Below are 22533 nucleotides of genomic sequence, written 5' to 3'. Positions count from 1 at the left end.
GGTGGCAGTAGTCAAAAAAACTGATGGTGTGCCTTGACCATTTTAGCGCCTTGTTAGTGTGCCCTGAGATAAGAGAGGTTGAAAATCGCTGTCCTACACTATAGATTCACTGGCTGGAGTTCACACTGGTGTAAAATCATTTGTTGAAAACTTAGATACCTGAGCTGAAGTGTTTGTTATCCTAGCATGATGCTGTTTGAGTGCGTTTAATTGACATAGAATGGCAGTTATTGTAAAGCAACAATTGGGAATGAAGAAATTCAAATGAATGATAATATAGGGCTACTTTTTGATATACTGCTAGTTCATCTTACCTTATATCACCCACCAAAAGGAAAAGGGTTCAGACAGATTATTTAACTTCCTATGTTGTACTCAAGCTTGAGTTTAAGGTTAAAGGATAGACCAGACTCTTAACTTGCTGAGAAGATACAACAAAAAAATAAAAGGGGAGGGCCATTTAGAATAGTGTCGCTTGTATTAACCACTTTATTGTACCTCTTGTATCACTTTAACGGCAAAAGAGAGCCATTCTGTAGTATACAGAAATATGCTGGCTGGAATTTTAAGTCTTCCATGTGCTTTGCATGTTATCTTCAAACTGCTTTAACATCAATCAATCAACAGTATTTATATACCGCTTTTTAACTTAAAGTTCACAAAGCGGTTTACAGAGAAAAATCAAATAACTAAATGGCTCCCTGTCCCAAAAGGGCTCACAATCTAAAAAGATGCAAATGAATACCAGCAGACAGCCACTAGAACAGACACTGCTGGGGTGAGGTGGGCCAGTTACTCTCCCCCTGCTAAAAAAAGGAGCACCCACTTGAAAAAGTGCCTCTTACCCAATTAGCAGGGGTTAACATGTTCGTGGGAAGTCACATTGTCATGAATGCACAGTCTGATTTGACTGAGTGTGAGAAATGCAAAACTAGAACTAAGTGTCGCTTCTTAAAATGATCTTTCCCATCCAAACCCCGGGAACTAGTTTGACTCTCATTAGCTCCAGTCAGTATCTTTTTTTTAATTTAAGCTGTCCTGTACTGTCATGTACTGAAGGCCACCTTCTGTGCTGCTGACTGTTCTATTTGATGATTATCATTTCTTGCATAGTGACATTGGAAAAACAAATGCATCCTTGAAAATGGCTAAGCTAAAGCAAACCACTAAAGCAAAGTTAGCCAGCCATTGAAAGGTGGCACTTCTGTTGCATTGCGATCAAGCAGTGTATGACCAACAATGGCTGAAATTTGCAAAGAGCTCACCTTGAAAAGGGTCCTTTGCAAAAGACCTGGCTGTCATTCATAGGGCTGACAGCATCATGCTGTGGAGTAAACCTATTCCAGTTGATTACTTCCAAATAACAGATGTAAAATAATTAACAAAGTGTGCTAGTATTATGGAGAAAAAATCCATAACACATATAGTAGATGCTGTCTGTGCTTTCCATGTTATGCTCTTATTAAATCAGTAAGGAAAGTCTTCGGGTTTGCATGCTTACTTGTTAAAAGGAAGACTACATATGGAGGTCCAGCTATTTTTATCTGTAACGCTCCTTTTCTGTTCATTTGTTTGCAGCTCTATCTAAACAGTGAATCAAGGCCACTTAATTTAAATGCAACTTATATCAACTTTGTCTGCTTAGATTTCAGTTCTTAGGACCTGCGGTGAAGGGAATTGTGTATATTACACATACTTTAGGTCAGTTAACACATAGAAGACACCAGTGCAAGGAGCCTCTACACTGTCTCTGTTTTTTTCCCAGCAGGGGGCGGTATTGTTCAACATCTCTGCATTTCTCCCCTGCATATCCCATCTTGCAGGGTACTTAGGTGGCAGTTTTGTTATCACTGCCTTACACAAAGAAGAATTCAAGAAAGTCAGTGTTAGAAGATCAGCACAGCACCTGTCCCTGCTCTTGCAGTGCTCCAGCTGAGCTGTAAGTGCTAGATAGAGGTAGTGGTGAGTAACGTAAGTGTAATACCTGCACCAATCCCTCAATATTCTGGCAATATCAACAGTGAGTTAACAGAAGAATTAGGATTCTGGTGCCAATACAGTGGTGGGTTTTGCTCTGAGACTCCATTTTGGACACCATTTTAAATAAAATTCTCTTAGAGAGAATGACATTATGTCATCTACAATATGTTGATTCTTCCTTATCTTTCCAATGCATTTAGGATGAATTGACATAGACTTTGAAATTCTCTGTGGGAAGAAAGCATGTTCGAATTGGATGAGAAAAATATTCTATGCCTGTTTACGCAGAAACCCCCCTGAGTTGAAGAGGACTTTCAATATGACGTTAATCATGCCGTTTGGCCCCACATGTTTGTTCATTAAAAATTGTAAATAGCAGACATGGGGATGATCTGGACTAGAGCAGTGTGTGGCGAAAGGGGCATTAATCCTGTGTTTCTCCCAGAAGCCTGGATATGGAGCAGTGCTCCTGAAGCTGTTACTTGTCACAGGCAGCAGATATAACGGGTTCAAAACTACAGCTTTTGCTTAATAATGCAGTGGAGACTTCCAGATGATTATCAATTTGACTAGACTTGATAAAGGGAGTTTAGATAATCCTATTACTGTTTTCAGTCCAATCCAGCGGGGATCTTTTGTTTTTGTTTTATATTTTTTTTGCAGATTTTTTGTTTACTGCATGCTGATTGATTAACCTAGCAATTTTCAACCTTTTCCATCTCACGGCACACTGACAAGGTGCTAAAATTGAGTTTTGCAGGAGTTCTGCAGTCACTGGGTAATATTACAGTGTGAGAATGTTTGAGCTTAACTATATACATTTTACCAGTAGACAAGCAGTTGGATACATCCTCACAAGTACCACAGAGGATCGCTGTACACCACTAATTGATTCTTGTGGAATATAGTACAGTATTGTGAAATCCCAGAAAGTATTCTATGGCTCTGGAGGGCCACTGAGCATGCTCCATCTGCATCCAGGTGGGTTTTTTGTTTATCTTTTTTTCTTTTAATAAACTTAGCTACTTTGCATATCTATGGAGTTCTCCTAATATATAGAAACCACTGCCTTATTTGTGGTGGCCCTGGTTTTATTCCAGTCTGATAGGTACACAGCCACCTGAGGTATCTACTAGTATACACAAGTAGGAACTACAACCTAATATTGTATCCCTTCAAATGCCCAAGGGGTTCAAGCAAGCCAGTTCCTTCCTCCTCTACCACAATTTTCTGCTCCACCAACTGCAACCGTCTACATTCCATGAATTCTGGAAGCCACTGAAAGGGCTCAAACCTTATGGGGCTGCTTTGGTAATTTTTAATGTACTTTTTATTTTACTTGACGAATACCTGTAGCTCAGCATATTGGGGGAGAGTCCTGAACATGTAGAAACCGCTACCTTATCGTGTGGTGGCCTCAGTTTTCATCCAACTTGATGGGCACTTAGCTACCCATGTTTACTATACAAGGGAGATTTTTGTGATTGTATTAAATTGTTTCCATGTCCCTCAATGGTTAGTGAGTCTGAAATAAATTACAGCAAGGCTTCAGCTGCAACCGCACATAACTATATTGTATGCTCCATTACATAAATTATCTTCACATAATTTTTTGTTTTCTAACTTTCTTGCCCAATTTTATATGTACGCTCAAGTATAATCCATTGTGTTATTGAGGCTCATATCCTATGCACTCTTTACTACTGATGTGCCTCCACCACTGGCTGCGATAAAGAAATCGCTATTTTCAAAAGGCACTCCAGCAGTGCACCACCTGGCCCTGAGCCAGTGGGAATGTGTGCCTTCCTGCCTGTTCCAGTGCTTCTCCTGCCACTCACTGCAGCAGGTAAGTCAGCGAGAGAAGTGGAATGTGTGGGGGGAGGGTGGGACAGGGAGGGCGGCAATGGGAGCGACAGGGAATGGGTGGGTCGAGCCCAGGAGGGGGCAGGATTGGTGGCGCCAATACCACCAATATTCTTCCATATATGATCCTGTGTCATGGGTCCGTGTGGACCTGTGACAGCTATTTAAGTGCTACAGAGGCTTACCAGGAGGCCTGTGCTGTATCCAGTGCAAGATTAGGGCCTGACGTGGCTCAGCCAGAGGCAAGGGGAAACTCTTCCCCTTACTCCCGGATAAGCCACCACAGTCCCAATGGGTCTCCTCAGACTTGCACCACCTCCAGAGGTGGCAGAAGTCTGAGGAGAGCAGAGCAGCTTGGGGAACAGGGTTGGGATCCAGCATGACAGCCATGTTCTAGCCCCGCCTCCTGCTCCCCACCCACCTGCCCACCCCCTGGATCACCCTCTGCCTGGCCTTCCCCAGCCCCAGAACATCTCCCTCCCACCTCCTTCCCAGAGCCTTGCATCAGCCGAGCTCAGTCAACACAACCCTCCCTGCCCAAATCAGCACAGAGGCTGGATTCTGCCTCCATGGGCAGGCACGTGTCCCTGCACATGCCCAGCCGACTCTTGAGGAGGTGCTAACATACTTTATGGCACATTTGCGACCCTTCTGGGCCAGTGCAAGTCACAGTTAGGATTGCGCCAGCCCAAGGCTCAGTTAGTAATGCGCCCTTAGCCTTGCCGTCTTTTGTGGCACACAGCCTCTTCTGCACAACATTCAGGTGAAATCCATTTAAGGTATTTCTGCCTAATGTTATGTACATGCAGCAAATGTGCACCAAATGTGTACACCAAATGGGACCAAATGTGTACACCTGTGGGCTGTGCAAAAATGCATTAGTGAAACTGGGATTTTCTAGAGATCTGAACTTTATGTTCTTTAAATTATATAGCAGATGACTATGAGCGCCAGAGAAAAGGAATTCTGTTTTCGAAAAGGTGTAAGACAAAGGAACACGCGCACTTATCAATGCTTGTACTGATAATTAGGGTGGGAGAAAATGGTTTTATTTTTGCACTGATTTGGTTGTTTTCCAAAAGTTAGATGTGCAGAAAGCAGTGATGTGTGTTTTAATTTCGTTATCAACATTTTCTCCCACCTCGAGTGATAACACTTTCAGTCATCTGCACTGTCCATCCTCAAGTCAGCCTCCCACCCTCAATTTGTGGAATTAAGTGAAAGACTATCAGATAACATAAGGATAAGAAACCTTCAAATATAGTCATCAACAACCATCTGAAGCTTCTATGTGAAGGCCCCAAATATATTGGGTAAAAGTAGCAAGAAAAAAAAGTAGTAGGAAGGAGGAAAAATAATTTTCTCTCCTTGGTTGGATTAGCTTTTATCCTATATGCATAATGTATTGGGTTCTATTCTGATTTAGTTATCTCTCTGTATGGGTGGACTCATAATTCCCTACTTTATAGGGAACTTGATGCCACCTTCTGAGCTATAGTCTTAGAAGGTTCTTCATTCTGATTCTAAGCCTGCATGTGTTTTTTTAAAGGTATATTTTTTCTTTGATAGGCTTGGTAGAGTTCCAATTATTCCTGAATAAAAATATGAATTCCTGACCTCAAATGTGCTCTTGTGCTTTTAATAGGTTTTTGACATGATTGGCAGGTGGTTGCTCCTCCTCCTACAGCAATGCAGTGATGAAAGTTACACCTGCTGAGATATTATCTGCTCCGTTATGCAGATATTAAAGATAGAAGGAGAATCCCACCGAACTTTCCACCTCTCAGCATTTGACAAGCAGGCTAGGGGTATTGTTCAACACGTTGGTGCCCACATACTGCAGATGACTTTTCATTGATAAATTTGAAACCCCTACCAATGTGGGTGCAATCACTTGGTAATCAAGACAGTTTTTAAACCACAGAGGTCCATCTTTCCTAAGATTTGGATGTTACTACCATGTCATCTACAGTAAAGGAATAACAGTAGTTATCACTACAAGGGGCAAACAGATATCATAACTGTAAGTGAAAAATAATTGTGTCTCTACCGGTGCATATTTATACACAGGCCAATGTGACAGACATTATCATATTACATCCTAGGAATGCTCTGGACCACTCCATAGCACCAACAAAAATTAAACTGCCTCCCCAGCCAATAAACATCTGCAAACAAGAAGAGGTTTAGATCTTGACAGAAGACAACCACCACATAATACTATGTGAGGAGCAATTGAAAGAAGAGATACTAACAAAAGGTTGCTTGGTCAGGTGGTGTGGTCATGTGTTTCACTGTGAGAATTTCGTCAAGAGCAAGGATTAAAGAAGTTCTGCACATGAACAAAGCATCTAGTTTTGGGTGGCTGATCTGTTGAACACTGACTGCACATGTGTAAAATCTCATTTAACAAGCTGAGCCAATCATGGATTCTGGCCAATGTACTTCTGGGGGAAATGGTACTCAGTTTGTACTACAGCTAAGCGTTACACAGTCTGGACAAATTTGTATACTGAACCTGGTCATCATGAATTTTGGTGACATTATTCAGGAATGCTCCTTGAATTTGGGAAAGACATTAATTTGAATTCTTTTCCATGGACTTCCCAGAATTTCTAGGCCCAACCTTTGACAACAGGTCCATAAACTTTGTAATTATAGAAAGGATGCAAATATGGTACTAGGGTATTTTTGTCCTGGTCAAATGCATCCTAGTCATTGGCATCCCAGGACATTAACATTTGGGGTGTGTGTTGTTGTTGTTGTTGTTTTGTTTGTTTGTTTGTTTTGGGGGGGGAGGTCCCAGTCATATGCATCCCACTATAACTGGGCAACAGACATACTATACCTGGGCAACAAACCCCATGTTATATATCCTCAGCCTCTTATCCCACTCTTAACCCTAACCCTATCTTTCTGTTTTAAAAGTAAAAAAGTGCATCTAATATAAATATGCATCTATTGGGACACAAATGTTCGGACACAAAAAGAATGGATGCAAATATCCAATACCAGGACACATTTGACTGGGATGCAGTTTCCAGGACGTAGTAGTCCCGTCACTGTACAAATACAACTGTCTACATCAAACCATGAACAGATTAAACTCTGTCTACAATTATTATTTCTGTGGGTCTTGCTACAAGTGAGTCCTGTCTTCCGTCAACTAGAAGACAGGAAATTACAGTTCCTCATACAAATGAATTTATAGATATGCCACCCATGTAACACAAAATGGAGGGTACTGTCTGCATGGATAGAAAAATGAGCAATGGGTTGGAGTTTCTAGATCCTAATTTGGGGCACATGTTATTGCCTCTGTTATTGCTCATTTGCAAATTAGCATCTTTTTTTCTGCCTTAGCCTGTTAAACAGAGAACATGATTTCCTAGTAGTTGATAAAAGCAATGCTTAGACAATTTTTACAATGCATCCCATTTACTTGAAGAGTGTAATGGCTCCTTCTGAGCTGCGTGTCATGTAAATAAGTATTTCAAACATTTTTTAACATGCATATTATGTACTCCATAGATCAATGGCTCCTTTGAAGCTCTTGCACTTTATCATGTAAAGTCGCATTTAGACTTTTTAAAGATGCATTATTTATTCAATAGGCTATCACTTCTTTCAGAAATTCTTCATTCTATAATCTAAATATGTATTTAGTCCATTTAAAGATAAATATCTCTTTATGCCATCAACAGATTGGAGGAGCTCTTCTAGAATTATTAATCAGGAAGAATGTGCTCAGATGCATCCAACACTGCCTGTAGAAGAAGCCAATGTGGTCTGCAACGGAATGCTTTTTCATGTTTGCTTTTTCACACCACCCACAGCTCGGCTGGTTCGGAACCTATTTGGCCTGACACTAAAATTATTGTGCTAAATTTGGAACATCACATCAAAATATGGTAACTTCATCAATGCATAAGATGATGGACTATTTGTACTGGCAGTAGGCTTTCATAAACTAAAGGTGAGCTTGGGGAGATGGGGTAGAACCCTGGTTTCAAGGCCACAGAGGCATGATGTCTATGTTCAAGGTGTGTCCTTCACCTGCTTTGAAAGAGATTAAAGATTTTCAGGAGGCCACCTAGAATTTGGGTGTATTGTAGCACATTGATAATGGAAGTATTTACTGTACACATTCCTCAACCCTGATATAGGTAGATGCAGGGATGAGTGAACCAATTCTGCTGCATGATGCGACCCCTCACTAAGAAAAAAGAAGGCATTCTGTTTTACGTAAAGGGACAGCAAAGAAGGAGCCAGGCAAATGGCTGCTTCTCTTTGCTTCTTCTTTGTGTGGTCCCTTTAAGTTTAAATGGTGGGTGTGCAGAAGAAGCAAGGGGCAGGGGGTGGGAAAGTCGATCATCTGTTTCCTGCTTGCTTTTAATGAGTGGAAAGCAGATCAATGTGGTTGTCATCTGTGGCAGGCTGGAGGGATGGATGGAGGCAATGTCAGATTTGGGCCCTCATGCAAACTGCATCAGATCACCCTTGGCTGGCTTTGGATAGATGAAATAAAACATATTTGGATCATCATTCAGCCATCTTTACTACCTCCTGTTCTGAAAAGCAGGGATTCGCAAACTCTCCCCCACCGTGACCCACCTGTTCTGTGGCGGAGGGCCACAGAACCTGTTCTGTGGCCACGACCTACCTCTTTCTCCAGTGCAGAGCCTCTGGAAGCAACCGGAAGTTACTTCAAAAACCTGGAAATCAACAGGAAGTGACTTTCTGGCTGCTTCTGGGGACCTACAGAGGCAGGAGGGCTCCAATTGGAAGCTGACCAGATGCAAGGGCAGGTAGGAGAACCCAACCCAGGACCCACCAGACATGAGGTCATGACCCACCAAGTCTCTTCTGCTTTGCTCTCACCACCTGGAATGGCTCCCCATTCCAGGAGCCATCTTGCAGCACCCCATTTCATTTAACTACTGCATCCATCTGTCTCTGTTTATCTGCATCAAAGGAGAAGTTACGGGCTGCCCCACAAGAAAACCCCAGTACTGCTGCATAAAAGTGCTCATTTGTTATGCAGGAACAATATCAAAGGATCAAACAAATATACAAAGGATATTAGATTCCTTCGACTCCACTACAGGATCCCATTTTGGGTGACATAATCAAAGTTTTCACTGAAACAGAATATTTGCAGCTCTAATAATAAGTAAGTTAAAATTACTTTCAAACTAGCTTGCTATGAAATGAAAGCAGTTTGCAAAACCTAATATGATTGTTGTTCATAAACCCATCTTAAATTCCCATTTCATGGCTACAATTATACACACACATTGATGGTCCAGTCTTACGTGGCCATACTTCCAACAGAATTGGTGTTCTAGTGGTGGTGCACAATTCTGGGCCATCGTTGCAAACAGTGGAGAGGACCTCTTGCATGGCAGCAGTGAAGAGCAGCCCCAATGAAGCTGGTAAGTTGGCAGGGTGGGCAGAATGGAGCAGGGCGTGGGAGAATTGGGGCAGAAGGGGGGAGGGCTGGGTGTAGAATAGAATACTTTATTGGCATATATACCAAACAAATCTACAGACTATATATAATAGGTCAGTCAGGAAGCAAATCACCTTCTCGGTTATGCAGCTCAATAGGCTGATACAGGAATGTTGCTACCATATCAGTTATTTCAACAAATGAGGGCGCAGTCCTAATCTGTGCTGGAGCAGGCAAGACAGGAGACTTGCGCTTCATCCAACACAGGTTTGTTGGCTGCAGTGGATCAGCCACGGGCAAGGGGAAGCTCTTCCCCTTATCCATGGATAAGGGCTGCTTGCCCCAATGGGTCTCCTTGGGCCTGAGCCACCGCTGCAGGTAGCGCAAATCAGAGGAGAACAGAGCGGCTGGAAGCAGCTCCATTCACCCTGGGGACGGGGGTTGGGATCCGGCATAACTGCCAGGTCCCAGCGCCGCCCCCGGCTCCCCGTACACCTGCCCGCCCACGGGCTCGTCCTTCCCCCGCCCTCCCCTGCCCAGAAACGCCCCCTCCGGCCCCCTCCCCATTCCCCCGCACGCCTACCTTTGCTGCTTGTGTCGGCACACTTGCGCCAACACTAGCGGTGGCGCGGGAGCCACGGCGGAGGTTTCTGCCTCCATCCACGCATCGGTGCATCTGAATGCACCGACGCGGCTCCCGCCTAAGGAGGCACAAACGTGCTTTATGGCACATTTGCAACTCCTTCAGGGAACCTATGCCGGCATAAGTGCCAGTTAGGATTGCACCCTTGTCAATTAAAAGAGAACATATTTTTGCCACATCAGTAAACCCACCTCTTTTTCTCAATATGGATTCCAGATGCTTTTCACAGATCTCAGTATAAAAGGGGCAGTAAAGAACAGAATGGACAATGATCACAATACAGCCCAAGCCGCAAGGACACTGCCTGTCTGCATGGGCTATTTTATGAAATTTTCCAAATAATATAGCGAACGGGAGAACAGTAAATCTGGTGAGAGAGAGACCTCTCCTTTTTTGGTAACAGTGCAATAAATAAAGATATGAGGCTGCGAGCACAATCCTAAATGGCAGTTATGCCAGCATAGGAGGCCCTGGAGGGTCGCAAATGTGCCGTAAAGCATGTTTGTGCCTCCGTGGGTGGGAGTCGTGTTGGCGCATTCAGATGCGCCGACATGCAGAGGCAGGCAGAAGCCTCCGCGGCAGCTCCCGCACCACCGCTTGTGTTGGCGCTCTTGCGCCAACGCAAGCGGCAAAGGTAGGCGTGGGGGGCTGGGGAGGGGGCGGGGGGCGTTTCTTGGGCGAGGGGAGGACGGGCGATGGGTGGCCCCGGGGGCGGGTGCGCGGGGAGCCAGGGGCAGGGCTGGGACCCGGCGGTTATGCCGGATCCCAACCCCCGTCCCCGGAGATAACTGAGCGGCTTCCTGCAGGTCCGAGAAGACCCATAGGGGCACGCAGTCCTTACCCAGGGGTAAGGGGAAGAGCTTCCCCTTGCCCGTGGCTGAGCCGCTGCATCCAACGAACTTGCATTGGATGCAGCACAAGCCTCCTGGCTTCCCTGCTCCAGTGCAGGTTTGGATTGCGCCCTACTTTACCCAAAACTATATGAATCTCCAAGCTTAATGGGGAAAAAGCTCTATTTTCCATCCTATAAAGATCCTGCCTTTCAATGTCCAGAAGTCTATGTTTAAGACACAGAAATGCCTCTTAGAATGGGAGCAAGTGTAAGCATTCAAAGGAGAACTGGAAGTATGTCAGAGACATATGGCATGGGCAACTTACACCAGATGCTATCCCCTCTGGAGCCAGCCAACATGCCCTCTTTGTGTCCTCAGACTTGCCCCAGCAGACTTGCCCCAGCTAAAGAGACCCCTTGGAGTGGAGGGGCTTATGGAAGAGTAAGGAAAAATATTCCCCTTCCCTTCCCTTCCCCAGTCTCCTGATCACACACACACCACCCACCATAGCATGCAGTGCACCCTAGTTTTATGTGGTGAAATGCTGTGGCAGGGAAAAGGATAAGATTTGGCTGTTACTAGGGCATAAATCTTATTGAGCTCAATGAAACATACTTTTAAGTAGACAGGCAAAGAACTGTGCTGTGAGTGTATTTAATTTGTGTTAACTTATCCAACAGAGTTGCTTTTGAAAAAGACAAAAAAAATTAAGAGGGAGTTAGTGTTAGGAAATCCTCGTCTTAAAAAAATGCTTAAAACGTAGCAAAGTTTAAAAGTTTGTTAGCTCTTGCTAACAATTAGACTTGCTAAAACATTTTTGAAAAAAATGGAATACTTTGATAGGGTTTGTAGTAGTATGTACTGTACAACTACAGCTGATGCAGACAAACTAATCAGATCAGCTGTTTCTCTCAAAGAATACAAAGCTCAACTTTAGACTACTGGTTTTAAAATATGATAATGAGAAATGCAATTCAGTCATCATATGTCGTGATTGCAAGAAGACACTGTAGGGAAATTGGAGGCACAGTCGTAGATTGAGGCAGGCACAGTTCAGAGGAAAAGTAGGAAAGGACTCAGGAATTGGGATTTGAGCTTAGGGAAAACTTGTGGAAATAACAGTGAATGTGACTTCAAGAGGATAGTCTTTGGACAGTCTTTGTGAGACAAGTTACTCTTGTCTCCAGACTCCATTTGCTCACGTTATCAACACAAACATATGCCAGTTAATAGCTGTGCTAGAACGCCTCCATTTCTGGACCTATACTGTATACTTACACACCAAGACAGATATGCTCACAAGGTCTGGTGTCCTCTGAAAACTTCGCTTGCAACCCAGTGTGCTCAAGTAATAAGGCACACTTCTCTGCCACTAAAGTCAACAGAAACTTTGCCATTGTCTTCTATAGGAAGTGGATTAAGCATTTATGAATTTGTGTAGATATAATTTTTCACTCTGTTAAGCTTGGGGGTTAAACAGGAACCACGCCATCGAGCTTTGTATACTTGGATTCACAGAAACCTTAAAACAAATACTTAATTCCAGGAAAGGCTGAGGTTACTAACAAAACCCTACTCTGTTCTCTGACAAACAGGTGTGAGGGAACACCTGTGCAGCTCCACACAGAATCACCAGTTTTGGGGGTGGGGCAGTGTGGGGGGAGGGCATAAATCCTGCTCAACAAGGATGTCAGACCAATCTTTGTCCAACTCTTGCTGAAAGTATCTGTGGTAACAAACTGGCTACGGGTAAACAAACAGTTCTGGCTCTTCACCGCCCCCCCCCCCATAGCTGTCAGTTTGCAGCTCTCTACAGGCACCTATTGTATGAAGCAAAAGTATGGACAATGTCAACAGAAGGTAATGGGGATGATCGTTATTTGAACAGGTGTGTGAGGTGTTGCTACACTGAGAGTATTTAAGAGCTGCTAGAGTGAGCAGCTAGGACAGAGCTGTGCATGTAATAACCGGAGCTCGCTGGCATTTATTGTCATAACAATCACGTTGCACATAGGGTTTCACAATGATCTGCCCTGATTTTAGCTAATGTGTTTCAACCGGTCTTCAGGTCCTCGCCACCTCCTAATTCCAATGCAATGACCATTTTAAAAGGGGCAAAAGGTAACCTTACCTCATCAATAAATACAAATAGCTCAGTGATCAGAGTGAAAAATCTCTTCAGGCATTCCTGTTTGATAGCACTGAATGTCCGTTGACACTATTCCTCATTTCTATCATGGCAAGCAAGAAGACAATATATCTGTCTACTCCTATGTTGGGAATGCTCGGAGACAATTTTTTTCAAGTAGCAATGGGAGCAGCTTGCCTCTTGCTGCTCTGGTGGTACAAGCTGTGGTTTTATTTTAGTAGCCAGACAACCATAGCCAGACAACACAGAATGAAGTAGGGATGAAGTCTTATCTCTTGACTTGAGTGGTCTTGCTGTGGGAGACTATGATTAGCCTGATGAAGCTGTGGGAAAGTGCATAATAACTTCACACTAATTTTTTTGGAAAACACTTCAAGGGCTACATAAGTGTTTATGTGGATGAGTGCTCATCCTTTCACGTACTAAACGATAAATTTATAAACTGTCCAGAAAGGAAGATGGAGGGAAGAACTACCTCACTTCTCAAGAACACTGTCCAAACTTGCAAAAGACCTAAGTGCTCACACAATCCCATTACAGCCTTCCTGTCACGCTTTGAGGAGCAAATTTTTATTTTCCCAGGGTACAACTTATAGCACTACAAAAACTTGCAAAACCAGCTTGACCAAAGACCAGGGTGGGATACAAAAAAGAACAAGCACACTGAGGGCAATAACAGCTCTGCAATGCCACCTCCAAGTCTCTGAGAGCTATTTCTGTACACAGCCGACAGTAAGTGAGAGAGGGAGAAAGACCGAGTGCTAAACACCTGGGTATTAACATCTGAAGAGGGCTCCAGGGATAAATATGGCTTTGTTCAAATTTGGTCCTCTATATGTATGTGCGAAATAATGAGAGAAAGATGTAAATCAGTTTCTTTGTTTTCCATTTTCAATAGCAAGGCTAGCATCTGTTAGAGGTTATGTGTTGCTAGTGCTCTCCAGGTCTAACTAACTCTGCTTACAGTTCTCATGGTGTGACTCAGGACTCCCTTCGGCAGTTCTACCCATTTGCCAGAGATAGTGGCCATCTTAGTCCTGCCCACTTGAACCCTGTTTTGACGTGTGGGCCTTGGCTGGACAACCAACCTAACAGCAACATTTTACCACAGAGTTGCTGGACAAGGGCTGCAGTAAGGACAAGTAAACTGGAGGATAGGATGGCTGGAAAAGGATAGGATTAACTGAAGAAGGATAGGAAGGATAGGATTACTGGAGGATAGGATTGCTATCAATGGCATACACTGGCATAAGTTCCAGTCTTATCCAACTTTCCAGCATTGATGCAGCTACAGTGCAGCTGTCAGGTAAGGGAACATTTGTTGTCTTATCTTGAGGAGGCCTCCATGACTGCCCTCTCACCACAATGGGGCAGCATATGCCCCATTGGAATGGCTGCTTCAACACTGGATAAGATTGGGCCCTTAGTTTCCCAATGGCATAGGGGAAGTTACAACGATGTTACAATGATGTAACTTGAAGCCAATCTTAGTCCTACACTGTCATCCTAATCCAGTTGGGCCAGCCCACCAACAGAAAGCATGTTCCACAGGTGCTGGCTGCTGCAATGCAGCTGTAAAGTATGCCCCAGTAGCGCTAGCTGCCAGAGCACTAGCAGGAAGGCAGGAGCCTTCCCACTTGCACCAGTGAATCCATAAGGAACCCCCAGAGCAGATAAGTCCATGCAGGGGGTGGAACAGGATGGGGGAGGGCAAGGGGTGGGCAGAACCAGGGAAGGGGTGAGCAGAATGGGGAGGAGGGCAGATCGGTTCTAGGAGGGGGGAGGGTTTGGTGGCAGCGATGCCTGACAAATCCTAACCCCATTCCCAGGCCTGATCCACCTTCACAGATCAATGTGGACTTGCCCTAGCGATATCACTGGGTCAGGTCCATATTGACCCACAGCATCTGCTAGGACTTACCCCAGGGCAAGGGACAAATGTCTCCTTACCCTTAGAAGACTTCCAGCAGCCAAAACTCCCCCGCAGGATACAGTGGAGGTCATGGCGCTGCTGCTGCATTGCCAGGTGTGGGGTTAGAATTGGACCATATTGTAATGATGCAGGTAGCAGGAGGTGTGGGCTGATGGTTGACCTGCTGCTACTGTCTGAAAAGCTAAGTAGGGGAATCTGTGGTTGTGTTTTTGAATGGAAGATGGAATGCCAGGCTGTGACAAGCTGCAGTATCCATTGTGGCAGGATGGAGTCGCTGCTGATTAGCCAGGCAGTGAGAGGAGCATGGGAGTGTGTGAGAAAGCCAGCCAGCAAAGAACAACCATGCAGACCTGTCCAGGCTTGATTTACGATTGCTTACTGAAGCTCAACGGCAGGCAGCCAGAGGAGACCACCACACTGTGAAGGCAAGTCCTAGTGATGGAGGATTCTGTGATTCACAGAATATATTTGTAAAAACTCCATTGAAAAATGATGGTTTAGATTAGCCTGCTCATGCAAATGGCTTCAAATGCTGTCTAAACAACAGAGAAAGGCGGTATATAAATACTGAAATAAACTAAGCTTGCTTAAGGGAGGAGGAACTAAACAGTGCTTGAAGAATGGAAGGATCAGGAGAGCGGCCAACTTAGACTTGATTCTGTGCTCTCCCAGGGCAAAGTTCTGCTATCTGCAGAATAAGAACATAAGAAGAGCCCTGCTGGATCAGGCCAAAGGTCCATCTAGTCCAGCTTCCTGTATCTCACATTGGCCCACCAAATGCTTCAGGGAGCACACAAGACAACAAGAAACATGCATATTGGTGCCCTTCCTTGCATCTGGCATTCTGACATAGCCTGCTTCTAAAATCAGGAGGCTGCACACACCCATCATAGCTTGTAACCTGTGAATGGACTTTTCCTCCAGAAATTTGTCCAATTCCCTTTTAAAAGCACCCAGCCTGATGCCATCACCACATCCTGTGGCAAGGAGTTCCATGGGCTAATTACACACTGGGTAAAGAAATATTTTCTTTTGTCTGTCCTCTCCCAACACTCAATTTTAGTGGATGTCCCCTGGTTCTGGTGTTGTGTGAGAGGGAAAAGAACATCCCTGTATCCACTCTATCCACCCTCTGTAAAATTCTGTATGTCACAATCATGTCCCCCTTCAGGTACCTTTTTTCTAGACTGAAGAGCCCAAAGCTGTAGCTTTAGGAGGTGCTCCAGCCCAGTAATCATTGTGGTCGCTCTCTTCTGCACCTTTTCCATTTCCAATATCTCTTTTTAGAGACATGGCAACCAGAACTGGATGCAATACTCCAGGTGTAGTCTTACCATCAATTTGTACAATGGCATTATAAAAGTAGCTGTTTTATTCTCAGCATATACATCATTTTCTAATTATCTCAAGTATGGAATTAGCCTTCTTCACCACCACCGCACACTGAGAGCCCAATCCTGTGCTCGGCGGCACGGCTCCATGCCACTGAGAACTGTCGCAAACGTGCCGTAAGGCATGCCGGAGGCGTGATGCGGGGAAGGTGGTGGGCTGGAGACATGACTGGGGGAGGGAGGGAGGCAGGTCCATGGAGCTCTGCTCCGCAGGATCCAAGGCGCTCATGGAGGGCTCTGCGCCCTACACGAGCGCCTTGACCTTACCACCAACCTTTGGGTCAGCGATAAAGTGAGTAGCCCCATTGCAGGGCTGCTTACCTTACCCTGGAGAAGGGGACAATAGTTCCCTTCTCCCGAGGTGCCTCCCGTGGTAGCCCGGGGCATGCAGGATCCAGCGGCAGCCGTTCTTGATGCAACTGGGCCTGGGTGCCCCAGGCAGCTCAGGGTTGGGCTATGAGTCAACAGTTTCATTGAGCTGTCCACCAGCACCCCAAGATCTCTCTCCTGATGTGTCACGGAGCTCAGAAACCATTAACCTATATGTGAAGTTTTGATTTTTTTGTCCCAATGTGCATTACTTTACATGTATTTACATTGAAACACATCTGCCATTTTGTGGCCCATTCTCCCAGATTGGAGAGATCCTTCTGTAGGTCTTCACAGTCTCTTCTGGTTTACCACTCAGAAAAGTTTGGTGCCATCCGCAAACTTGGCCACCTCACTGTTTATCCCTATCTCCAAGTCATTTATGAATAGGTTGAAAAGCACTGGTCCCAGTACAGATTCATGGGGCACACCACTTTTCACCTCTCTCTATTGTGAAAATTGCCCATTGACACCCACTCTCTGTTTCTTGGTCCTCAACCAGTTCCTAATCATGAAAGGACCTGCCCTCTGATATAATAAAGTTATGACAGCAAAAGAGCTGTCATAAAGTATATTATTTGTGCTCTTCCATGGAGTCATGAGGTTTTGGCTAGCAGTAGCAATGGTTGGAGAGGAATATTTGGTATTTCTTTCTGGCTAGGATGTAATAATTATTTGTGCTCTTCCATGTGGTCAAGTGAATGAATGCTATGAATGTTAAATAGAATGGCATCATCACAGTTCTCCTCTCCCCCCCCCCCCCCCGGAGCACCTTGTCAGGGTTGTATGGGATATCATAGCCCCATCCCCCTCCTGCAAGAAGTACAAAGGGGAAAAAAGATCACAGTTCCATTTGTACATTTAAAAACTGCAAATGCAGACTATGTTTTAGCTAGAAGGAAATCTAATCAATTAATAAACCATAGCTTGCTCATACTACATATTCTATCAGAAACTGCTGTATTATAATGTTCAAATAAATATTTTTAAATAATTTTGGGAAGGTTCTTACCTGGCTCACTCAAACCTGGCCATGGTGACCCATGCCCTAGTGACATCCAGATTAGATTACTTCAACGCACTATTTGTGGGGCTGCCTCTGAAGATAGTCTGGAAACTACAATTAGTGCAGAACACAGTCACCTGTGTGGTTGCTGGGGCTCGTCAGTTCAACTCAGTTGGGCTGCTACTTCAGCAACTACACTGGCTGCCAGTTCATTTCTGGGTTGAATTCAAAGTGTTAGTATTGACTTTTAAAGCCCTATATGGCTCAGGTCCAGGGTATCCGAGGGACCTCCTCCTTCCATACAATCCAACCTGTTCTCTCAGGTCATCAGAGACCTGTGCCACCTCCAGCAGAAATGAGGGGGATAGCGGCAAGAAAGAAGGCCTTCTTGGTGGTAGCTCCCCATCTGTGGAATTCCCTCCCCCTGGAATTGAGAACAGCTCCCTCTTTAGAGTCCTTTTGGCAGGTCTTAAGACCTCTTTATTCAGGGAAGCCTTTTTATGCTGACACCTGGTGGGCATGGCACTTTTTTTATGAACATATATATATATATATATATATATATGTTGAGTGCCCTTTGTTAGGATAGAAAGGTGGGATATAAATTCTATAAATAAATAAATAAATAAATAAATAAATAAATAAAAATCTTTCCGCAAGAAAGCAGTATGCCACTATGGGGGAACTAAGCAGCCAAGCTAGGCCGCTGGAGTATGTCTCCTCACCTGATTTTCAAAAGGTTTAGAGCAGTGCAGCCTTTTCGTGATTTGTTTACACATATATAATGAGTAAAACAGAGAAACTCTTCAGAAGAATCCTCTTTTTACATGGATTTTCTTACAACCCACTCAGGAAGAGCAGATATGTAAGATTACACTTCAGTGATATTTCCATAAATTACTTAAAAGACACAACTAGACAGCACTCATTTATCTGTTGAATTGTTTGCAGTAATGCTTTCAAGAGTTTTAAACATCCAGCAAATAAAATTACTTTTACTCCAGCTTGATGATGGAATCAGCTCAAATGTTGTTAGTGAGCACTTTTAACTAAACTGAACAAGTGATAAAATACAGCTAATTTTGGGGAAATGTTGTTGTCTCTTGTCTGCCTTAAAGTCATATCATATGTGTACTTTAATTTTTTGGTGTATTGTAGGAAAGATTTATTTTTAAAACTAGTTGCTGAAAGTTCTGAGGCCAGCTGGACTATAAACAGTTCACAAATATATACCCCATCCCATTTCCAAGAAGGAGACAAGGTCTGGAAAAGACAAAACTGTAACCTTCCAGTTCCCCAGTGACTGCAATTCTTCTCCACCTGTTTCCTCATGCCTTTTTCCTGCCATAGCACAAGTCATGGAGGAGGGAGATCTATCCTACATGGTCACCTGCAACATAGGAGCTCAGCTCTTATCTTCTTTCTGTCTTCCACAGAAGACAAAACAAGCAGGATGGATCAGGGGTCACTGGCAGAATCTTTTGCTCTGGTTCCATATGGTCACAGCCTTATGCCACCTCAAGTGGCTGCACTGTGCAAACAGAAAAGTCTTCCCTGTCCTTTACAATATTATGGGGTATGCTGGGACACAACTTGTAGCATCCCAACATCCTTTATGACAACAAATGCCTGGGTGGCATTTAGACTGCATGATGAACTTTGACACCCCTGAAAAATATAGCCTCAAGCAGCCAGCTACATCTCTGGTGGTGTTGCCCAGGTCCACTAATGTACAATATTGGAAATCTGTTGGATTTATCTATTGGAAAATTAGACATCTATTGGAACATCTATTGGAAATATTGGGTGGAACACTATATAGAGCTAACTCAGGGCCCAGTCCTATCCAAATTTCCATCACCAGTGCAGCCACAGTGCAGTCCCAAGGTAAGGGAACAAGTGTTCCCATATCTTGAGGAGGCCCCTGTGTCTGCTCTCCCACCACAGGATGCAGTGCATGCCCCATTGGCACAGCCGCATCAGCACTGGAAAACTGGATAGGATTGGGCCCTCACACTGCTATATATTACCATTCCATCCAATGCTGGGGATTTTGGAGATGTTATGAGTCATATCTGGAGTTGGAAAGGAACTGGATAGAGTGAACAAATTGCAGTTGAATCGGGATAAAACAGAGGTGCTGTTGGTTCATTGATTTGTAACTCAGGTTTTGGATCATCAGCCAATTCTGGATGGGTCTATACTCCATTTGAAGGAATAGTCTTGCAGTATGGGGGCTCTTGTGGATCCCAAACTGCTCTTGGATCACCAAGTTTCTGCAGTGGTCACATGGGCTTTTGCTCAGTTTATACTGGTGTGCCAACCCTGATCTGAGTCAGTCAGACCTAACCATGGAGGCCCATGCATTGGTGACTTCAAGGTTGGATTACTGTCATGTGCAATAAGTGGCTCTGCCTTTGATGACCACTTGAAAACCAACGTTAGTACAAAATGCAGCTGCACATGTGGTGACCAGAGCCAGGTGAGTCTGTCAAGGCTCTCCTTTCCCAACTGCACTGTCAATTTTGGGGGGCAGTTCAAGGTGGTGGAATTGATGTTTAAACCCTACATAGCCTAGGGTTTAGGTACCTGAAGGGTTGCCTCTCCTCTAAGGACAGGGCCCTTCTGTGGCTGCCACTATTGGCTGATGCAGTAGCATAGCTAAGGGGTGCAGGGGGTAGCAATTGCACTGGGCAACAAGCTTTAGGAGGGCAACAACCTGAGCTTGACACTAGTGGCCCAAATTGTGAAAACCTTGGAATTTTAAATAATACCATCGTTATACACCACTTGATGCGGAATTTAATGCAGAATGCAATGAAACAAACTGTGTGAAAATATCTCAATTCTATCAAAAATTATAGCCAAATAACAAAACAATAAAAACACAACAGCATTATGCAACAAAAACTAAATTTTCTTAACTCAAAACTGACCAATGAGACTGATTGTTCCAAGAGTCAAGTAAGCGTTGTTATGAATCAGCAGGGAACCAAAAAGGTGTTAATATGGAGGGGAGCCTGGGGGCAGGTGGCTGAACAAGTGGGCGATGAACTGCTGAGGGGAGGAGGCAGATTTTCCCCCATTTTCACTTTTTTAAAAACCCAGAAGTGATATCACTTCTGGAGCATCATTCTGAGCTTGGCACCGGGCTACACGATCATTAGCTACACCACTGGGCTGACGCTTGTTTGGTGGTGATGCAGAGGAGGGCCTTCTCTGTCATGGTATCACATTTGTGGAATTCCCTCTCCTTAAGATTGCCTCCCTCCCTGTCAGTGTTGCAGTGGGGCTTGAAGACCCTACTTATTTTGTCCTGCCTTTTGTTGTTGTCCCTCTGATGGATTTTAGTTTATGTAAAGTTATGAGAGGGTAACATTTTTTTACATATTGTTATCTGCCTTGGGTATCCTCTCTTTTTTTAGAGGGGAAACCCAGGTATAATTATTTTAAATACTGTATATACTATGAACAAATAATGGATAGCCCAGGGTAGCTCATAAGAACCTAAAGCACCAGGAATTTTCTTTTACTGTTCCTGTGAAACACTTAACATCTCCTCCAGCATTTTGTCTCAGCATTCTGCAATAGGGCATTGTTCATTTGGATGTGCAGTCATCTTGTGTGTGTTATATAATGACAGTCACAGACATGCAACAAGGAGACATTATAAAAGGCCAAATGAATTTGCTAATAACTGTGATCAATTAAAAGCATTTCTATGTAAATATACAGTCACGAGAACATAAATCCATTGCACATTAAAATTAATCTTTCAGAACATTATGTGTGTTTTTCATAATCAGAAGTTTTCACCCAAGACATTCTTTCCCCTACTTGGATTGCTTGCCATCCAAGAAGCCTAGGTAAACTGCTGCCCTCTTTTGAATTTAAGTAAGTACTGCACTTTACAGATTTGATGGTTGCCTACAGAAATGGAAAACAGACTTGCAAGACTATCACAGAGTTTTGACTTAGATCTATCAGCTTTTTTTAAGGCAGGCCTGTCTCCTATTGCTGATTAGAATTAATGCAGTCATGCATTCTATTTCTGATGCATATATATTTACATAAATTAATTTGCAATTTTGAATTTGAATTTGTCCTCTGTGACACACGTCTTTACTGTCTATTCCTGGGCAGCATGGCAACCCTAGAAACATTAGGGGACAGAACATCTAAAAATCCAAAGAGGACTGATAGTTATGAAGGGTTGGTTGAAATGCTAAGGGTTGATTCACGCATGCATGGTCATTAATATATAGTTTAGGAGTTCATCACAAATTCTCACTTGAAGGCACGTTCAAGTAGGCACCAATTGCCTCAATACCTAACACTTCATTGACTATAAGCTGAATGTGTGGACTGTTGCTGGCAACCGTCAGTCTCGAAAGACTATGGTATCGCGCTCTGAATGGTGGTTCTGGCGCAGCGTCTAGTGTGGCTGAAAAGGCCGATTCGGGAATGACAATCCCTTCCACACTGGGAGCAAGTGTAGTGTGCCCCTGGTCTGTCTCCCTGGCTATGGGCCTTCCTTCTTTGCCTCTTTGCCTCAGTCTGTTGGCCAAGTGCCTCTTCAATCTGGGAAAGGCCATGCTGCACAGCCTGCCTCCAAGCGGGCCGCTCAGAGGCCAAGGTTTCCCATCTGTTGAGGTTCATTCCTAAGGCCTTCAGATCCCTCTTGCAGATGTATCGCAGCTGTGGTCTACCTGTAGGGCGCTTTCCTTGCACAAGTTCTCCATAGAGGAGATCCTTTGGGATCCAACCATTGCCCATTCTCACGACATGACCAAGCCAACGCAAGCATCTCTGTTTCAGCAGTGTATACGCACTGGGGATTCCAGCTCATTCCAGGACTCTGTTGTTTGGAACTTTGTCCTGCCAGGTGATACCAAGGATGCGTCGGTGGCAGCA

General features: G+C 44.2%; 1 long non-coding RNA gene across 2 annotated transcripts in view; it reads right to left on the bottom strand.

The window, feature by feature from the left end:
* The window catches only part of LOC136649342 (uncharacterized), a 151628-nt gene that overhangs the window by 2777 nt on the left and 126318 nt on the right, over positions 1 to 22533 (bottom strand). Inside the window, exon 4 of one of the 2 annotated variants that reach the window (XR_010794386.1) lies at positions 9286 to 9342. The exons of the other annotated variant lie outside the window; for it this stretch is intronic. This is a non-coding gene — a long non-coding RNA (uncharacterized lncRNA). Of the gene's footprint in view, positions 1 to 9285; positions 9343 to 22533 lie in introns of those variants that run through there. 2 annotated transcript variants of the gene reach the window in all.

This window comes from Tiliqua scincoides, chromosome 4 (genome assembly GCF_035046505.1).
Source record: "Tiliqua scincoides isolate rTilSci1 chromosome 4, rTilSci1.hap2, whole genome shotgun sequence".
NCBI classification, from domain to species: domain Eukaryota; kingdom Metazoa; phylum Chordata; class Lepidosauria; order Squamata; family Scincidae; genus Tiliqua; species Tiliqua scincoides.
This window is presented reverse-complemented; position numbering and strand designations above follow the sequence as displayed.